Source organism: Thamnophis elegans, chromosome 10, assembly GCF_009769535.1.
Source record: "Thamnophis elegans isolate rThaEle1 chromosome 10, rThaEle1.pri, whole genome shotgun sequence".
NCBI classification, from domain to species: Eukaryota; Metazoa; Chordata; class Lepidosauria; order Squamata; family Colubridae; genus Thamnophis; species Thamnophis elegans.
In genome coordinates, this window is record NC_045550.1 from 7,012,823 (window position 1) to 7,032,735 (window position 19,913).

The 19,913-nt window shown below is 38.6% G+C and overlaps 1 protein-coding gene across 2 annotated transcripts in view; it reads left to right on the plus strand.

The window, feature by feature from the left end:
• Nucleotides 1–19,913, plus strand: part of CHST15 (carbohydrate sulfotransferase 15) — a 75,377-nt gene that overhangs the window by 946 nt on the left and 54,518 nt on the right. The window lies entirely within an intron of this gene.

The window sequence follows — 19,913 nt, forward strand, 5'->3', positions numbered from 1 at the left end:
ACGACTCTCTCCGCCTGAGGAAAAGTTGCGCGGCGCCATGAGGGGCGCGCGCCTCAAGCCCGCGGCGGCGGGGGGTCCTTCAGACCCGGCACGTCCCTCCTTTGGTTGGCGGGGGAAGGAAGAAGGGTTCCTTCCTGAGGGGAAGGGGGCCCAAGCGCCGCTCTGTCTCGAGAGAGCGAAGGGGGTGCTGAGGAAAAGGCTTTCTTTCCTCCGGGGTGAAAAGGGATTTTAGAGCGGGCAGATGCTTCAAAAGTCCAGGCTTCCCCTTCTTCCCTCCCGATGCGGCTCGGCTGGGAAAAGAAGCCGAACTTCGGGACTGAGTCAGTTGCGTGTATTCTCCCTGTTGGTCCCATGGATGGGCTTGTCCCTCCCAGTCAATGGGATGAGGCAGCGGCCGTGCCTTGCCGACTATCCAGCCATGGGGATTTTTTATTTATTTATTATTTTTTTTAGACTGTAATTCAGTGTTTCTCAACCTTGGCAACTTGAAGATGTCTGGACTTCAACTCCCAGAATTCCCCAGCCAGCGAATGCTGGCTGGGGAATTCTGGGAGTTGAAGTCCGGACATCTTCCCTGGCTGAGGAATTCTGGGAGTTGAAGTCCGGACATCTTCACTGGCTGGGGAATTCTGGGAGTTGAAGTCCGGACATCTTCACTGGCTGGGGAATTCTGGGAGTTGAAGTCCGGACATCTTCACTGGCTGGGGAATTCTGGGAGTTGAAGTCCGGACATCTTCACTGGCTGGGGAATTCTGGGAGTTGAAGTCCGGACATCTTCACTGGCTGGGGAATTCTGGGAGTTGAAGTCCGGACATCTTCACTGGCTGGGGAATTCTGGGAGTTGAAGTCCGGACGTCTTCACTGGCTGGGGAATTCTGGGAGTTGAAGTCCGGATGTCTTCACTGGCTGGGGAATTCTGGGAGTTGAAGTCCGGACATCTTCACTGGCTGGGGAATTCTGGGAGTTGAAGTCCGGACATCTTCACTGGCTGGGGAATTCTGGGAGTTGAAGTCCGGACATCTTCACTGGCTGGGGAATTCTGGGAGTTGAAGTCCGGACATCTTCACTGGCTGGGGAATTCTGGGAGTTGAAGTCCGGACATCTTCCCTGGCTGGGGAATTCTGGGAGTTGAAGTCCGGACATCTTACACTGGCTGGGGAATTCTGGGAGTTGATGTCCGGACATCTTCAAGTTGCCAAGGTTGAGAAACACTGCTGTAATTGCTTTGCCACACCGTCTATTTTACCATGCCTGAATTCGTCTCCCGAGAATTTTCTTTTTTTTTTTAAACCGTATTTTAAAGAGTTTCCACAGGGGGAGCTATGCTAGCTTGTTAAATGAAAAATCAACAAAAAATCATCTTGGGGCATCTTTAGGGTTCCCAAGCTTGACTTGGCGGAGGTGGACATCACTTCTAATCAAAACGTTTCACGATACAGTCACTGTAATAGTCCGCGGAATCTTATGCTGTGAGGAATGTGTTGATGCTTTCAGGGGTTGCAAGCATTTGTAGGACTGGCAATAATTATACAAGGCGCTGAACGTGAGCGAGCTTTATTTCCAGAACTCTGCAGTAATCTTGTTATTTCTATCTTTACTTTTCCTTCTTCGCTGCCATAACTGAAACCACAGTGTCATCGCTAACTGTTTAGCACCATCATAAGCACACCGTGCCACTGAAACGGTGCATTCATAATATAGATGGGACGTTCCTTCCTGCTGTTGTCAAACTGATTTAATCCTGATCCAAAGACGATGTCTTTTAATGTCTTAAGTGATCCACAGCCTATACATTTGTGCTATGGACATCATTTAGAAACATACGGTGCATTTAGAAACAAGGGTTTTTCTAGATCTTCATAGCTGTGGAATCAATAGGGTTTGTGATAAGTATAATATATTCTGTGGCTTGACAGTAAGAGCTCCCAAGGTATTTATGCAGCTGTAAGATGCGTATGAAGGTGCCAGGTAGGCTGATCTGGAAATGGGTGTGTGCATTTTTCAGTTTTTCATTTGACCATTCAGAAGTTGATGGATTGGTTTCTGGCAATATCAGTTAATCTTTTCTGTGGAAAATGCTATTTCTTAGGCAGTTTTAGATGGTGGATTGATTAAACGGCAACAAACTTTAATGTTTCATTTCTTTTTAAACCATTCTGTAGAGAAGGTATTTTGTAGCATTAGTATCAATCAATTGGATATTGATTAATTAGTGATGTTCGCCGTTCAATGACAACTCCCTACATGTTTTAAAAATCTTTTCCCATTTCCGAATGTTGGTGAAATAAAAACTGAAAATGACTTATGGATAAAAAAGGAGAAATAATATTCTGCATGGTATGATCTTTTAATGTCCTAATAGGGTTTTAAGATCACCCCTTGCATAATTTAATGTGTTAGATAGTAATAATGAAAAATGTAGATGGTTCTGTCTGTTCCTTAATTGATAAAGGATATCATTAAACATCAAAGAATTCAGTAGAGACATGGTGTTTGCATGTTATAAACAGATAAGGACACTTAGTTTATATAAAAAAAAGAAACCTCATGTGTCCTTTCAAAAACATTGTCAGTGTGAAGTGAGTCCTTGGAGGAATTGCGTAATAACTGAGATAATGCAATTTTGCTGGTCCGCCAGTCGGGAATCACTGATTGATTAATTGAAACATTTGTATGGCAATTTTCTGGGGATAAATATTGAAACAAGGTATAACTTGGGCAGGATAACTTTCTGTTTTAATACTTAGATAAGTATTAGAAAAATCTATACTTAGATCTTTGTGGTTAACAGGTATAAGAATGAATATTTGTCAGTAATTCTTTAGCTGAATGAAATGAATGAAAAATTAATTTTATTTGCTGCAACTGCTTTAAACTTTGTTAAGTTATTATAAGGCCCAAACTTTAAGCAGCTAAATATTATCTTTCATTATGGTTATTTGATTTACAGAAATGTTTTTTTAGAATATAAGATCACTGATAAACATGAAGGACCAACATTAATATATTTACTCTGTTCATTACAAATTTGTTTTTACATTTTTAAAGACCGAGCTCTTTATTATTATTGTATATAAACAATGATTTCAAGACCATCAGTGAAAGTGAAATCTTATTTTGGATTTGGGAAGAAATAGCATATCTCCATTATTTAAATAAACACGTATCAAAATAATTGTTTTGTTTGGTAACTGGAAAGTGACTAGAAAAATATAAAATTCCATAATTAAAATCATAGTTTTAATGTTGCACACACTGTTTTTCTATAATTCTTAATAGATATATATATGTTACCTTCCTTTGGTGGTAAGGTAACAGCATTCCATGTGCCTTTGGTGTTTAGTCATGCCGGCCACATGACCGAGACCTCTTTGGACAGCGCTGGCTCTTCGGCGTTGAAACAGAGATGAGCACCGCGCCCTAGAATCGGGAACGATTAGCACATATGTGCGAGGGGAACCTTTATCTTTATATGACAATGTCATATAAATGTTTCTTTATTTATTACTGTAGGATGGAGAAATGTTTCCATAAATGACATTCATCTGTGTACTAATTGCTGATTTTAAAATCAAAACCCTAAAGAAAATTCATAGGCTTCATTATGCAAACTGAATATCATTATTAAAAATCAGCCCTTTCATGGTAGTGAACAATAATTCTGTATGATATCCTTATTGCTTCTGTCTTATCACAATCTTGTTTGTACATTTAGAAGGCATTGAATCAGAAGAGTCATTTGATTTATCACAAGCCGAGTGATGTAAATTAATTTACATGCCGAAAAGAACACTTTCTGCATATAAGAGTTACACATAATCATTGACACTAAAGAATTGCAGTAGAATATTCAAGGCAATATGTACCAAAATATACAAGTCGTTTTCTATTTATGAGCCGAGGTGGCGCAGTGGTTAGGGTGCAGTACTGCAGGCCACTTTAGCTGACTGCTATCTGCAGTTCAGCGGTTCTAATCTCACCGGCTCAAGGTTGACTCAGCCTTCCATCCTTCCGAGGTGGGTGAAATGAGGACCCGGATTGTTGGGGGCAATATGCTGACTCTGTAAACCGCTTAGAGAGGGCTGAAAGCCCTATGAAGCGGTATATAAGTCTAACTGCTATTGCTATTGCTATGATTACAATTGAACCCAAAATTTCTGTTGTGAAGCAGGACAATTGTTGAGTGAGTTTTCCTCCATTTTATGACTTTTCTTGCCACAGTTGTTGAGTGAATCACTGCTGTTGTTAAGTTAGTAACATAGTTGTTAAGTGAATCTGGTTTCTTCATTGACTTGTCAGTAGGTCCCATAACCCCAGGACACTACAACTGCCATAAATATGAGCCAGTTGCCAAGTGTTCGAATTTTGATCACTTGACCATGGGGAAGGAGCAGTGGTTGTAAGTGCGAAGAATGATCATAACTCACTTTTTTCATCGCTGCTGTAACTTCAAATGGTCGCTAAACGAATGATTTCAAGTTGAGGACTATCTGTATTTAGCATGAAACTCAAACCTGTTTTGTAGTTCTAAATTTAAATCAAGATTCAGAAAACAATGCTAAGAGTCAAGGTGGCATAGTGGTTAGAGTGCAGTACTGCAGCCACTTCAGCTGACTGTTAGCTGCAGTTCGGCGGTTCAAATCTCACTGGCTCAGGGTTGACTCAGCCTTCCATCCTTCCGAGGTGGGTGAAATGAGGACCCAGACTGTGGGGGCGATATGCTGACTCTGTAAACCGCTTAGAGAGGGCTGAAAGCCCTATGAAGCGGTATATAAGCCTAACTGCTATTGCTATTGCTATTTTGCATTATGACTTGTTATTAATCATAATATAAAGCTTTAAAATAGGTTCTATACTTTTATTCAGGTGTAATGATTGAATGCTTTCAACTGAATACAGATACAAGATGAAAGTGAAATTCAAAAAATAGGTATGAAGTGGGATGACTTGACAACATTATGAATGTCACTTATTTTTGAAATAAATGTGCCAATGAACATGAAAGAATAATTATTTATCCCACCTTTATTATTTTTAGAAATAACTCAGGATAGGGAATATATATCTAAAACCTCCTATTTCTCCTTCTCCTATTTGCCTCACAACCATCATCCTCTGAAGTGGCTTGGGCTCAGAGAGAGTGTGATTGGCCATAAGTCACCCCGCTGGTTTTCATGTTTAACGGTTAGAATTTACGGTTTCTCATTTTTAGCCTGATGCCTTAACCACTAGATCAAACTGACTCTTTTGTTTCAATAAAAGATTATTGACAGATTTTAGTTCATCTGCTGTGCTGCTGATTGTTTTTTCTCCATCCTTGTTCTGTTTTTCTGACTTTGATATACTAATATCAAAGTCCTACGGGATTGGGCGGCATATAAATTTATTAAAAGTTAAAGTTAATATATGTGTTTAGTTCTTAGTTTCAAAATACAGATATATGTGGAAAAAAATTGTGTTGATGGTTACAGGCTGTCCTTGATTTATGGGTCACAATTGACCCTGGAATTATAATAATAAATTGTTGATCTAACTTTTTTTATGACCCTTGGTACAACTGTCATTAAGTGAGCCACCATGGCTGTTGGGCAAACCACATGGTTAAGTGAATAATAAGCATATCTAATGGGTGGTTTTTTTTTTGCCATAATGACAAAATAGTTGCAAATCACAGTCACATGACTGTGGGATGGTAGAATCAGTTATAAATGCAAGCCCGTTGCCAACAGCCTGAAATGTGATCACATGATCCCATAATATGTCTGTATGGCAGTCATAACTTTTGAGGATTGGTTGTAAGTAGTTTCGAAGTCCATTGTAACTTCAAATGGTCATTCAAATTGACTTGTCATTAAGCAAAGACTAGCTGTATTGTTGAAGAAATATAAGGGTTAGTTTTGTCCTTGTGATACAGATTATCTATTATTTGGAGAATCTTAATTTGCTGAGCAGTTGGAACAGTTAATCAAATTCTAAGAGACTGAAACAAGAATGAAGATCCTGAAGCAAAATATAAGGGTTGACTTTTACGTTGGCAGTTTAATTATAACCAAATGCTGCTGCATTCCAGTGGCAAGAGAACTAAGGCAACCACTGATATGCATACCTTGGTAGGACTCAGCATTTGGTAAGGCCAACCTAAAGAAACATTTATCCAGCTTCTTTAAAAATTGGCCCTTTCATGGCAAGAGATTATACTGTGGAAATTTCTCTCCTGGTTTTAAGCGGGCTAATTGCTGCAAGAAGAAAATGGTGCTTGTGCAAGATGCTATGGGGGTATTGTAAGCTGGTTCCATATTGTTGTCAATAGACTGTAGCTGAGTATGATGCAATGGGAATGACTTTTTAGCTGAATCGTATGAGGAGTAGAGCTAGGATACTGTGATGGAATGTGCACCTGGAGAAGCAGTGAGGCCAAGTTTTGGCAAGAAAACTTTCTCAGAGACCGGATTAAGAGAGAGTGCAGATCTGAGGTGGAGGGTAGAAGGGGGAAGAAACTCAGGATAACCACACCCTAAGATCTCTCAGGATATATGAAGTAGGTTAGAAGGTTATAGATTTAGTTTGACAAGATTCTGTCTATTAGATATAAGCATAATAAAGGATTGAATTTGGATTTCTCTGTGTCGTCTATGGATTTGGATTTGACAGATAGTCTTAGAACTATCTGAGGTTCAATCTCCCTTCTAAAAAGGAAAACATACTGGTCCAATCTAGAAGATTATAAATCTAAATCTTATAATCTAAAGATTATAATCTTTAGATTATAAAAGTAATATATGATTTTCAAGTAATTTATGTATGAGAAATGTTAAATTATTGATAAATAGTGTATTGTTAATGTAGTTCTGAAAAGCCTTGTTGGCTAAAACGTATTTATGTCAGGGATGTCATTAGCTATTAAAAGTTTTAACAATCCATGTTTAGACAGCAGTTGTGATATAGCAGAGTTGTTAGCTTTTTAAAGTCCAGTAAAAAATAATTTGTTAATATCACATGCAGTATTTACTAGATTGCAAAATACTAAGAGTTTTAGAGAAACGGAATTGTTCTGCCTCCACTGATGTTGTAAGATATATTCAACCTGCTGACCCCCATTCTGCCTGCAGTGGCCAGTTAACTCTTTAATTTCATTTTGCTAAAGTACAGCATGCTATTTTGACATGCACTTAAATTATCACTTTCCTTCTATTTAATCAACTGCGCATTCTTTAACATTATAATTGGGCTTCATTGTCAAACATTGGATGCAAATTGAGCATGCATCCAAAACTATCTTGGGGCCACACGTGGTCCCATTTCCTAAAGTTTTATATTCCTTGTCTAGCTATTCTAGTATATCTGCTTGTTGTTCAACTTTAAGTCAACATCCAGTTGACGTAATAGTCTATTGCTGTATGATAACAGTCTCCTTAATCTTTAAAAAACACTTAGTATCTTGACTTTGAAATAATTGTAGGACTACCTTTTCTAAATAGAACCAAACTGTGAGAATATTCATCCTAGACAAGAATGTTGTAGGTTACCACTCCATGAAAAATTAGAATAGAGATTGGGGCAACTTCCTCATTTGATCCTGGAGATCAAGTTAGCAGTTGACTTAAATCTTTTTTGAAAGGCAGTAAAGTTATTTCTTACTGTGTTTATTTTGCTTTTATGGTAGTTTTCTTTTTCTGTGATTTAGAATTTAGAATTTTAGAATTTATTAGAATTTGTAGGCCGCCCTTTTCCCTGAGGGGACTCAGGGCGGCTCACACAAAAACTGGGAAGGGGAAATACAGACATTAGGACAAACAAGTAATAAAATAGCAAGCAACATACATTCATCATTCGGGAGGGGTAACTATCCTATCCCCAGGCCTGACGGGCGAGCCAGTTCTTCAAGGCTATGCGGAAGGCTTGGACGGTGGAGAGGGTACGAATCTCCACGGGGAGCTCGTTCCAAAGGGTCGGGGCTACTGCTGAGAAGGCCCTCCTCCTTGTAGTTGCCAGCCGACATTGGCTGGCCGATGGAATACGGAGGAGGCCTAATCTATGGGATCTTATCGGTCGCAGGGATGTAATTGGCAGAAGGCGGTCTCTCAAGTATCCAGATCCACTGCCATGTAGGGCTTTATGGGTGATTAATAGCACCTTGAAGCGCATCCGGAGATCAACAGGTAGCCAGCGCAGCTCGCGGAGGATAGGTGTAATGCGGGTGAATCGGGGTGCACCCGCGATCACTCGCGCGGCTGCATTCTGCACTAGCTGAAGTCGCCGGATGCTCCTCAAGGGCAGCCCCATGTAGAGCACATTGCAGTATTCCAGCCTAGAGGTCACAAGGGCCCGAGTGACTGTTGTGAGAGCCTCCCGATTCAGGTAGGGTCGCAACTGGCGCACCAGGCGAACCTGGGCGAATGCCCCCCTGGTCACAGCCGTCAAGTGGTGGTCAAATGACAGCTGTGGATCCAGGAGGACTCCCAAGTTGCGAACCCTCTCTGAGGGGTATAAAATTTGACCCCCCAGCCTGAGTGGTGGAATAGCAGCCAAATCTTTGGGAGGGAAACACAACAGCCACTCGGTCTTTTCTGGGTTGAGCACAAGCTTGTTAACCCTCATCCAGTCCATAACGGCCTCAAGGCCCCGGCACATCACGTCCACCGCTTCATTGAGTTGGCACGGGGCGGACAGATACAATTGAGTATCGTCCGCATATTGATGGTATCTAATCCCGTGCCTGCGGATGATCTCTCCCAGCGGTTTCATGTAGATGTTGAATAGTAGGGGGGATAAGATCGAGCCCTGAGGCACCCCATAATTTAGGGGCCTAGGGGACGATCTCTGCCCCCCCACTAACACCGATTGTCAAGCATATTTAGTTTTTAGTGGAATATAAATATAATGAAATAAATAAAAGTTCTTTAGAAAAGAAGACTAGCTCTTTAGGAGAAATAGCTATCCTACTTAGTTTAATAATTCAATATCTGTTACTATCACGGCTATATTTTTGTGGTAAGAGAGTGCTACTTTATCAGCAATTTATTTCTTTTAAACTCTGTTGACCAGGCTTAAGAAATAAAATTGGCAATTCAACAAATTGTTTATCTCTAAATGTAATACCGATCTTTAAAAAGTTGTCTCATCTTTTTAATTTTACTTCATAATTTTTACTTTTGAATGTGGGTAGTGAATAAACCTTTTTTTTGTGAAAGCCCTAGATCCAGCCCAAATCTATGTAGTTGAATCTGATTTTAACGTTCATAAAATAGTACAGTATCTTTTTTTATTGAGAATTTTGGAAAAAAAAAACCTTTTACAAATATTTACTTCTCTCCCCCCCCCCACCCAACCCCCCCTCCTCCCCCCCCCCCGACTTCCCAGAACCAATACAGGGTATAAATCTTTAACAAAAACATTCTAAAATAAACTTAAAAAAAAGTTAATATCATCTTTCATTTGAGCTTTAACTCCTCTTTGCTAGGCTAACTCTAAACAGATTATATCCACCGTCCAGGCCTTCCGCATAGCCTTGAAGAACTGGCTCGCCCGTCAGGCCTGGGGATAAGGACCATTGCCCCGCCCGAATGTTGTATGCATGTTGTGTATTATTTTATTATGTGTTGTTGTTTTAGTATTGTATTGTTTTGTATTCCCCTCTCCCTGGTTTCTGTGAGCCGCCCTGAGTCCCCTCAGGGAAAAGGGCGGCCTACAAATAAAATCAATTCTAATTCTAATTCTAATCATTCCTTGCTTCTTCAGTCATAAGCTATCTGGAATTTCTTAGTCCCATATTTATTTTGAGTATAGTCAATCCATCTTCTCCACTCCAGTTTATATCTCTCGTTTGAATGGTCCTTGAGATATGCTGATATTTTAGCCATCTCTGCTAGGTTTGTTACTTTCAATGTCCATTCTTGAATAGTAGGCAAATCTTCCTTCTTCCAGTATTGCGCCACCAACAGTCTAGCTGCCGTTATTAAATGCAAAATCAGGTTAATCTCTACAACTGTACAATCAGTAATTATACCTAACAAAAATAACTGAGGGGGTAAATAGTACAGTATCTTAATATTTAAATTAAATGCCATCTCCAAAACTTAACATTAGTAGTTTTGTTCCTTTTGGGCCACAATTTTGCTTTGTTAATTTTCTTGCCATAATGGGAAATTTAAAAGCCTGAAAAGTATTACTCGACCTTATGTGGCTTAATAAATATATCATGTTTAATACGGATTTTAGAATTAACCGCCTGGTATTTATAATTTAGTTTTGCTTCTAGTTGATGTTCAGTTTCCACTACTACTTATATACATTTACTGAAGTAATTTTAAGGAAAAATATCCCCATAAAACTTTACTGGAGGCTCTTGTTGCTGAGGCTGATGATATCATGAATGATGGGGTGGTTTTTTTTTGGCTGATTTGAGTTCCTAAACAATAAGAACAACTTCTGACTGTGTTCTAACAAGCTTCAGCTCAGCTACAGCAGATGAAATTGGAGATAGGATCTTAAGCAATTTCATGCGTGTTTCATTGCCTTAACTCTGCTTCTTTAAACGCTACGCACCTTGCAAAACACCGGCAAACTATAAACTCTTTGTGACGCCCTCGCTCCTATCACAGTCAAATTGAGATAATAATAACTCCTATCTTGTCTTTTCCTCCCCTCACTCTTATAATTTCCTCCTTTCTGCACCTCCTTAACCTTTGCAAACATTTATTATTCTTTCTGCAAAGTTACTATCCGGTCAGATGGTCAGAGTTTCTCATAGAAATCTCATGATTTCCAGGCATGACTCCTTTTTTTTGAAAGACAACCAGATTGTGTTAAAATATGAAAACAAGCACTCTGGCTCCATTCAGTACTCTGGAACAGTCATATTCTTCTGTATTCAGTGTATTTTGACATGAAATGGGGAAGCTAGTTTGAAAACAGTATGACGAAGGCATTCGCTGGTAACCTTTCATTTGTCTTTTAATCCCTGGGGATTACGATTTACACTTGAGAAACACTTAGACTGGCTAAAAGATAACCTGGTGAATCACCTTTACCAGCTTGATTCCTTCCAAATATGATGATTATGACCACAATTTGGAGTCAACCATTTTAATCTCAGCATACCTGAAGAACAGCAGGCTTGGAAGATATATAATTTATTTGTTTGTTTGTAACTTTCCTTTATTACTTTTACAAATAACTCAAAGTGGTGAATATACTTAACATACCTTCTTCTTCCTATTTTCTCCACAACAACATCCCTGTGAAGTGGATTGGCTTGAGAGAGAGTGATTGGTTCGAAGTCTAGTTCTGGCTTACTTTCATTACTAAGATGGTACAAATTGATGATCTCCTGCTTTCTAGCTTGGTTAGGTTAGGTTTATTGGTTTTGTATGCCACCCACTCCCGAAGGACTCCGGGCGGCTCACAATAAGCAGGGGAAGGTATAAATAAGACAATACAACAATTTTAAAATCCACAACAGTCACAATTGGTACCTTAAACGCTAGGCCAAACTGACACTCTATACTAATATGCAAAGATTTTTTCAAAAAAGACACCAAAGTCTACTCTGATTCGCCATCTGGTTTGAGGACTGTTGAAAATCTGCATAGAAAAGAAATGTGTATAAAAATAACTTTAGTAGTGTTTTTTAGCTTGTTTCAAAATGTTTTCTAATCCTAACTGTTCTGACCCCCTTCTCCGTCCAGTAACGAAAGCCGAGAAAAGCGTAAAATGGAATGTCCTTTAATTAACAAGACCAGAATCTCAGTGAAAGTGAAATAAACAAACTGATAAGGACTTTGGCAGCAAGTCCGACAAACCTTGGCAGCAATGCAAACAAACTCTGGTAGCAATCCAGCCTCCCAAGTTCGTTTCTCTTTAGTCCAAGCATTGACTTCTGCAAGAAGGGCATGGCACAAGCAGTCTCTTTTATAGTCTGGGAGAGGAGCTTAATGACCATCAGCTGAGCATAATTACCTCCTGTAATTACGTAGTTGTTCTTGATGCCGAGTAGCCCTTCGACGGCGTGCATCCCGGAACAACTCACAGTTGGATTCTGGATCATTCCCTCTTGTCTCCTCCCCACTGATCCAAGGCTCAGGTGCCCCCTGGTGGCCAACCAGTCTCTCTGCGCCCCGCTCAGAGTCGGAACCCTGTCCAGGGTCCTTCACATCCTTCAGGGCCGACTCATAGGGCCCCTCGCTGTCGGAGTCTGGTGGCAGCTCCAACGGCTCCTGCCGGGCCACAACACCTAACTATATGTGCTATATAGAGTTATGTGCTCTACAAAACTATAGAACTTTTACTACTCTAGAGTTATAATATCATGTTAACTAACACCAGCCTATATATTTTATTACTAGAAAATGCAGAACATGGGTCCTTGATGAATCATGTGAAAAGAAGACCAATATTTACTTTTTGGGGGGTCTTCTAGTCTTTGAAGCCAGGAAACCGGGATAAGGGATGAGTATTGGCACTATATGTGTCAGACTTTGTAAAGCCTACTTGATGCATACATGGGGGACAACTGGGCCTGGAAGTGACCAGCCCTTTTATACTGATTGTCTCTCTTAGCAATTTGAACTAACCAGTTCTTTAGTACCCTTTGTGCATGGAAATAATTTGCCAACATACTTGATTAATATGTCGTGTTATTGAGAAATGCAGACAAGATCCAGTATTTGTGTCAACATTACTCAAGTCTCTTACCCAATGACTGAGAATACTTCATTCAAGAAAATTGGGGCTAAAGGTTGTATTATTTTATTGTAATTGGCTAATGTAAAAATAAATATCAAACTTAGGCATTGATAAGAAGCACAATCCTATCGGGTAGGTTTTGGTTCAAGATCGATAATTTAATTAAGTATACATCTGCACATTTCTATGCGGTTCTTTAATTCTGGAAATATTCTTTATAAAGCAGCAGTTGTCAGTTATAGTTGTGGGCTTTGGTTTCGTGGATTTTGAATTTGTGCTGTTATGCTTAAATGTTTTGACAAGTACTAAATTTTGGATGGCTTCAGGTAGTAAAAATTATCTTTCCTTAAGCCTTTATGGATATTAATAAGCATTCATTAATTGGGATGTTTTGGATGCAAAATGTAATAGTTTAGATATTGTTTCCTGTCATAAACAGTGCTTTAATTAAACATGTCTTTGTGTTATAACTCATAAAAAAGTTTTTATTTTCCATTTTCATAGCATATAATCACATGTATACTATTACATAGTCAATATCAAGTTATATTATTAAGTATTTACATCAATTCATCTTAAACTACCAAAGGAAAAAAAAACCCAGTTATTGGCTCTTCTGCTCTCCATACACCATATTTATACCTTATCCGACACTTTCGTCCCCTTCTCTCCTCTCCCTTTCTACATTCTGTCTTCCCTCCATCATTTTCTATTCCACTTCCCCTTCCTTTCTCCTTCTCCTCTCTCCCCTTACCACTCCTCCTTATAAACCTCATCTTCCCCCTTCACCCTCTCTCCTATCCCTCTCTTCCTATCTTTCTTCTCTCCTCTGCTTCCCACTCTTCCTCTAATTCACTTGGTGTATTTCAGCTTCTGAGCAAACTCCCTTTTGTGTTGATGGTATTTATAATTCCATTTCAATATACATAAAAAAGAAAAAAATAGCAGTATACATGTACAATCATCCAACATCCCTCCTCCAACTTAGTAAACTCCACTCCCTCCCACCCTCCCGTCTTTGTGTTATAACTTGTAACATATGTATATTCATTCATTCATTCATTTATTCATTCATTCATTCATTCATTCATTCATTCATTCATTCATTCATTCATCCTGTTGAATTATATAATACATAGAAATGGCATCCAGCTATTAGAAATTAATTTTCTGTGTCTAAAGGACTACTCCTTTAACATTGGAAGGATACATTCTGGGTACCATTTACTCAGTGGTTTGAAGATCTAATGTTACTTGCAACATATGAACAAATTGTTTATGAATATAGTTTCATTCCATGAAATAGATATGCTTTTTTTGACTTATTATCTTGCCTATTTTTCCAATATCAACCTTGTGAAGTGGGTTGAGATAAGGGAAATTTAATGAGCCCAAAGTCATCCTCCTGGCTTTCATAACTAATGGAAAACAAGAATTCAGTCTAGTGGTTTCTAGCTTGACATGTTTACTACATCAAATTTTCTGCTTTTTCTTTCATTGAAACCATTGTCTTTCTCATACACACTATCGATTTATATTATATATATGTACACACATACATATGTATAGAAAACTGTATGAAGCCCATATTTCCTTCCTTCCTTCCTTCCTTCCTTCCTTCCCTCCCTCCCTCCCTCCCTCCCTCCCTCCCTCCTCAGGAAAAAAAAGTTCAGCAGGTTAAATATCAATGCACCATTATAGTACTATTTAATTGAATGGTAGTATGTATGTCTTCAAAAACTCACTTCTGTAATGGTTACTCGGCAGGAATCCATTACGTTTCAATTCACAAATAATCAATCTCCTCAAAACAAATCCCATTAAATAAATTTAGATGACTGGAATTCAATATATGCTCTCCTAAGAGTGAGTTTCTTTGAACTGATTATGAATTAGTTTTGCATAATATTTTAATGAGAATGCAGTATGCAAATACGGGGTTGAAAATGTGAGATGGCTGAATAAGTCAGCATGATATACAAGTTAAGATTAATGAAACCATAGTGATACTAGACGTTTATTTCATTTGTTTTGCAAAACTGTATTTCCTGGTGAATTAGGTGTATAATACGAGATCTAAAATCTAACACAAGGTTCATGGGTTTTAGAGATTTATAGAAAAGGTTAAAAACTCAAGTGCAGTGTGTTAGGCTATTTTACGTACGTGTCAATGGAAGTCTCCGGGGGAAAAATCATTCTTTATTTTGAGTAGCAACAATAAACATTTTGGCATCACCTGGTTCTATATTAATTCTTTGTGTCTGTTATAAATCTTCAGAAACAATGACATTTGTCTTCAAAAAACATCATAATGATATTTTTTTTCTGAAACTTCTGTATGAGACTTTGTACGTGTCTAAAAATAATGCACTGAAGTCCTTTGAATTCTAGGCTGCCACTTCCTGTGTCCATCAGTTCAGTTACTCCCTGCCCTTCTTAGTTGATGAAAAGAGGAACTGGGTCCCAGTAATATCCTTTGGAGATGTGAAATTACTGCTCTCTCTAAAAGAGGCATTCATGTGGCTTCTCCTCAAAGAATCCTATCACTTGATTCTCTTTATTGATATGTCTCAACTTCCTGTTTTTAAGCGGTTGAAGTGCAGCTGAAATGGACGATATGGATTATCTGATCAGGCCCAGGTTTAGCACAGAGGCATCACTGAACACATACATAAATCATATCTGATAAGACAAAGTTAAAGATAGTATAATTTTCCTGCTTCGCCTTGATGTCTCAACAGCTTTTGAAGATATACAGTATATCACAAAAGTGAGTACATCCCCTCACATTTTGTAAATGTTTAAGTATATCTTTTCATGTGACAACACTGAAGAAATGACACTTGGCTACAATGTAAAGTAGATTGTATAACAGTGTAAATGCGGGTCCCCTCAAAATAATGCAACACATAGCCATTAATGTCTAAACTGCTGGCAACAAAAGTTGTGAAAAAGTTTATGAGAAATGGTCATAAGTCACTCTTTTCAGTGCTATTCTAACTTCAAACAGTTGCTAAAGGAAGTACTTCTTGAAATGAAATTCCTTTCTCTTGAGAAGAAATAAAACAGAATTGGGAAAAATTGGTAATGTTAATGGATTTAGACAAATAGTTTATTCGAATTAGAAATATAATTCACAATCTTGCACATTATAGATGCAGCTTAACTTTTTACTTGAGGAATTGCACATTTTTTTATAGTTTCCCCCAACTCACAATCCATTTGATCCTTTATATATTTTACCTTTCTATTAATGAGTTTTCCAAAGAGATTTTCCAGCTGTTGTTCCCAGTCATCACTGTAGATCTGTCTTTTTATGTAAATTATTTTGATATGGGGTTCATGCAAAACAATTTATCTTTGCTTGTAGCCATCATGAGAGGATTAATGTGTGAATATTTTTCCAGGTTGTGTTTATACTAACTGTAGGCAACTTGGGCTGGTTGATATTCTGTTTCAAGGTTGTTCACATGGACATGCAAAAGTACACAGAAGGAGAAATATTTACTACAACTTTGGCAAATAAAGCGTAGAAGAATGTGATCAGGCCTATGAAGAATGCCTTCCTGAAGAGAGCCAAGGAACAATAGTGTAGTTCGAATACAGTTTCAAAAGTCACAGGATGCCAAATCAGCTAGTCAGCCAGTCCAAAAGTCAAGAATCACGAGCCAGAATTTTGAACAAAACTCACAAGAATTCAAAAAGTCATCTTCATCAAAAAGGAAAAGCAAAGGAAATATCTAAACGTATCTGCAGTTACTTGTGGGTCAGGCTTAACTTAGCAAGAAGCCTCCTTGAAGAAAGAGCTGTGGTGACGCAGTGGTTAGAAGGCAGCATTGCAGGCTAATTCTGCTGACTTCCGACTGCCCGCATTTGGCAGTTCAGTCCTGACTGACTCGAGGTTGATTCAATCTTCCATACTCCCAAGGATGGTAAAGCGAAGACCCAGATTGTTGGGGGTAATATGCTAACTCTATAAATTGCTTAGTGTGAAGCGGTATATAAGTGCTATTGCTAATACTTTTTTATAAAATGTGCCTACACTTGAGGCTTGAAGGGTTGTGTCTCTAATCCTATTTCTCTTGCTCGTTAATCAGCTTCAATTGAATCCTGGTTTACTGATTCCTGCAGATAACAGATAAATGGAAATAACATCATAGATTCAAGGGAAGACTTAAGAATGTAAGGTTTATTTTTTGGGTCAAGGGGGTCTAAATCGTAACCCTAATCCTAGATGACTTTTTCATTTCAAGTAGAGTTTTCTCATGCAATATGCTTAGGATTTCTAGGGAAACTGAATGGAAAGCCGAGTGGTCCACTAGGAGTAAAGAAGCTCTCTAAATTGAAACATCAGGTTCATTTTTGGGCCAGATCTCATGAGGGCATAACCCTTCTTTTTCCTTTCAAATCAGGTTATGGTTAGGATTTTGTAATGCATTATTGTTTATCTTTTTTTAGCTTCTAGCATCACACTACCACAATTTACCTTGTTGATTTACTTCCAAAAATAAGCTTTCAGTTGTAGGCAATTGCCATTCTTCAAAGACTGTTTGAGGTCTATGTGATGTGGGAGCCTTCAGACATTCTTTTGATTGGAGGCTGGTACTGGGCACAATTCTGAGTCATCTTCCTCTTGAAAAATTAATGTCACCCAGGTGCCTGGCATTTGTCCACAGAGGTAGCCAAGGATGGTTGACCAATTTGAAGTATTCACACTTGCAATACTTCAAGTTGGTCAACCTTCCTTGGATAACTCTGTGGACAAATGCCAGGCACATGGGTGACATTAATTTTTCAAGAGGAAGATGACTCAGAATCGTGCCCAATACCAGCCTCCAATCAAAATAATGACATTTGGACTGGCTGACTAATTTTGTGGAGCAAATAACTCTATATAGCACATATAGTTAGGATTAAAAAACATTTTGAAACGTGTTAAAAAACACTACTTAAGTTATTTTTATAAACATTTCTTTTTCATGCAGATTTTCAACAGTCCTCAAACCAGATGACGAATCAGAGTAGACTTTGGTGTCTTTTTTTAAAAAAATCTTTGCATATTAGTATAGAGTGTCAGTTTGGCCTAGCGTTTAAGGTACCAAGAGCTAGAAAGAAATTATTTTAACTTCCATTTTATATGGTTATATATAAACAGTTTAAAGTTCTGTTGTTTTCTAAATTACACATCTTAGAATAAAAAATTAATATAGTTGACAAAAAAATTAAATAGATTTTTTTTTGTTGCATTAAAAAAAGTTTGAGGCAGAAATGGGATAGAGAGGTTGTGAAACGAGAGAAACAAGACATGTGCAAAATTTATATGGATTAGAAGCAAATTGAACCAGCCATCTCTATTTCATTATTTTAGTATTCTGTCTTGGTAGTAACCAGAATAGATATATTTTTCAATGAGGAAGTAAAAGGGGATGTCAGGTCCCTGCCAGAACGCTGCAATTCCAAAGGAAAGAGGGGCTGCTTCTTGAGGTTGAATGCTTTCACTTTTAATGTAACCGCGTGGGAAATAGGGAGGGGGACTGAGTCGGCAGGATGGACTTCTTCTCAGCTGGTTCCAGGCAGTTACCCAAGGTTGCGGTGTCCTGAGGATGATCTGCTACCACCATCCTACCTCAGAGTTCTCATAATACCTTTGCTGCATCGTGTTGGCTACTGGTGGACATCAGCACAGGGTGGGAGTTGAACAGGGGAAATTAGCTTAATGCTTCGGGTAGTAATTTTCAGACTCCGCCTGACTTCTATGCAATCACTTCTCTCAGTAAAAGTTCCTTTTGAAATACCATTTGTTTCAAGAGTCATGTTTTCCTGAAAAGATAGCTGAGGCAGGTGATTACAGGGCGAAAATATGTCTGTTCTAACTGATAACATTTTTAGCAGGGGTGGGTTTCTCACCCCGTTCCAACCGGTTCGGTTGGAACGGGGCCAGCGGCATCCTCGTGCACGCGTGTGGCGCACGCATGCGTACTAACGTCTGTGCAATGCTCCAGCTGCTCCTGGAGGATCGCGCAGGCGCTGTATGCGTCCTGCGCATGCGTGGAAACGCAGAACTCATCAAAACCGGGTAAGGAGCGTGGGCAGGCGGGTGGGCCAGTCGCCGTTCCCGGAAGTTACTTACTTCCGGGTTCGCCGACCAACCGGTTCGCAGGGACCGCCGCGAACCGGTTGAAACCCACCCCTGATTTTTAGGATTCTTGAAGTTTTATGAACAGCTTTTAGCTTAGTGCTCCTGCAATTCAGTTTTGTTAAATGAAATTTCAATGATTTTATGATGAAAGTATTTTCTATAAATGTATTTTCTGTAACCATTCACTAACTATTATTCCACACAATTTTAGCAGTTCAAAGAACTCTCACTAAATAATGTACAATTTTTGACTGACACAATCTTCAATTTGAGGATAGCTCATGTTGGTCTATATAATTAAATGTATAAAAAACTTCAGAAGGAATTTAACAAAAGAATTCAAGTGAATATAATGTCCCCATTCTTTTGGGTTTTATCTTTTAGCAGTGATCCATTCATTATATAAGGAACGATAAAATATGTTCTCAGGTAATATAGGTTAAAATTTTGCATTCTCCTATTTGAAGCAATTTTGCTACATTAATTTTATTACTTTCAGGTTATTGGGAAAGGGGACTTAAATTTTAAGATACTCCTTTGTAGTCAGTCAGCTGAATTATATTTCAATCATTGACTAGCATAAAACAGAAATCAAACAGCAAAAAGAAGAAGAGAAAATTGTGAGAAAACATCACCTCAGATGACAACCTGGATACAAATATAAAACATATTAAAAGAATAATACAAAATTATTGCTAAGTGAAATGTCATTGAAAAATTGGACTATGATTCTAACAAAAACCTAAACATTGTAAATACATTATATTAATGATACTAAAATACATTACATTAATGATACTTGGTCGCCAAGATGTAAAAAAGATGTGGAGACTCTAGAAAGAGTTCAGAGAAGTGCAACAAAGATGATTAGGGGACTGGAGGCTAAAACATGAAGAACGGTTGCAGGAACTGGGTATGTCTAGTTTAATGAAAAGAAGGATTAGGGAGACATGATAGCAGTCTTCCAATATCTCAGAGGCTGCCACAAAGAAGAGGGAATCAAACTATTCTCCAGGCCTCCTGAGTGTAGAACAAGAAGCAATGGGTGGAAACTGATCAAGGAGAGAAGCAACTTAGAACTGAAGAGAAA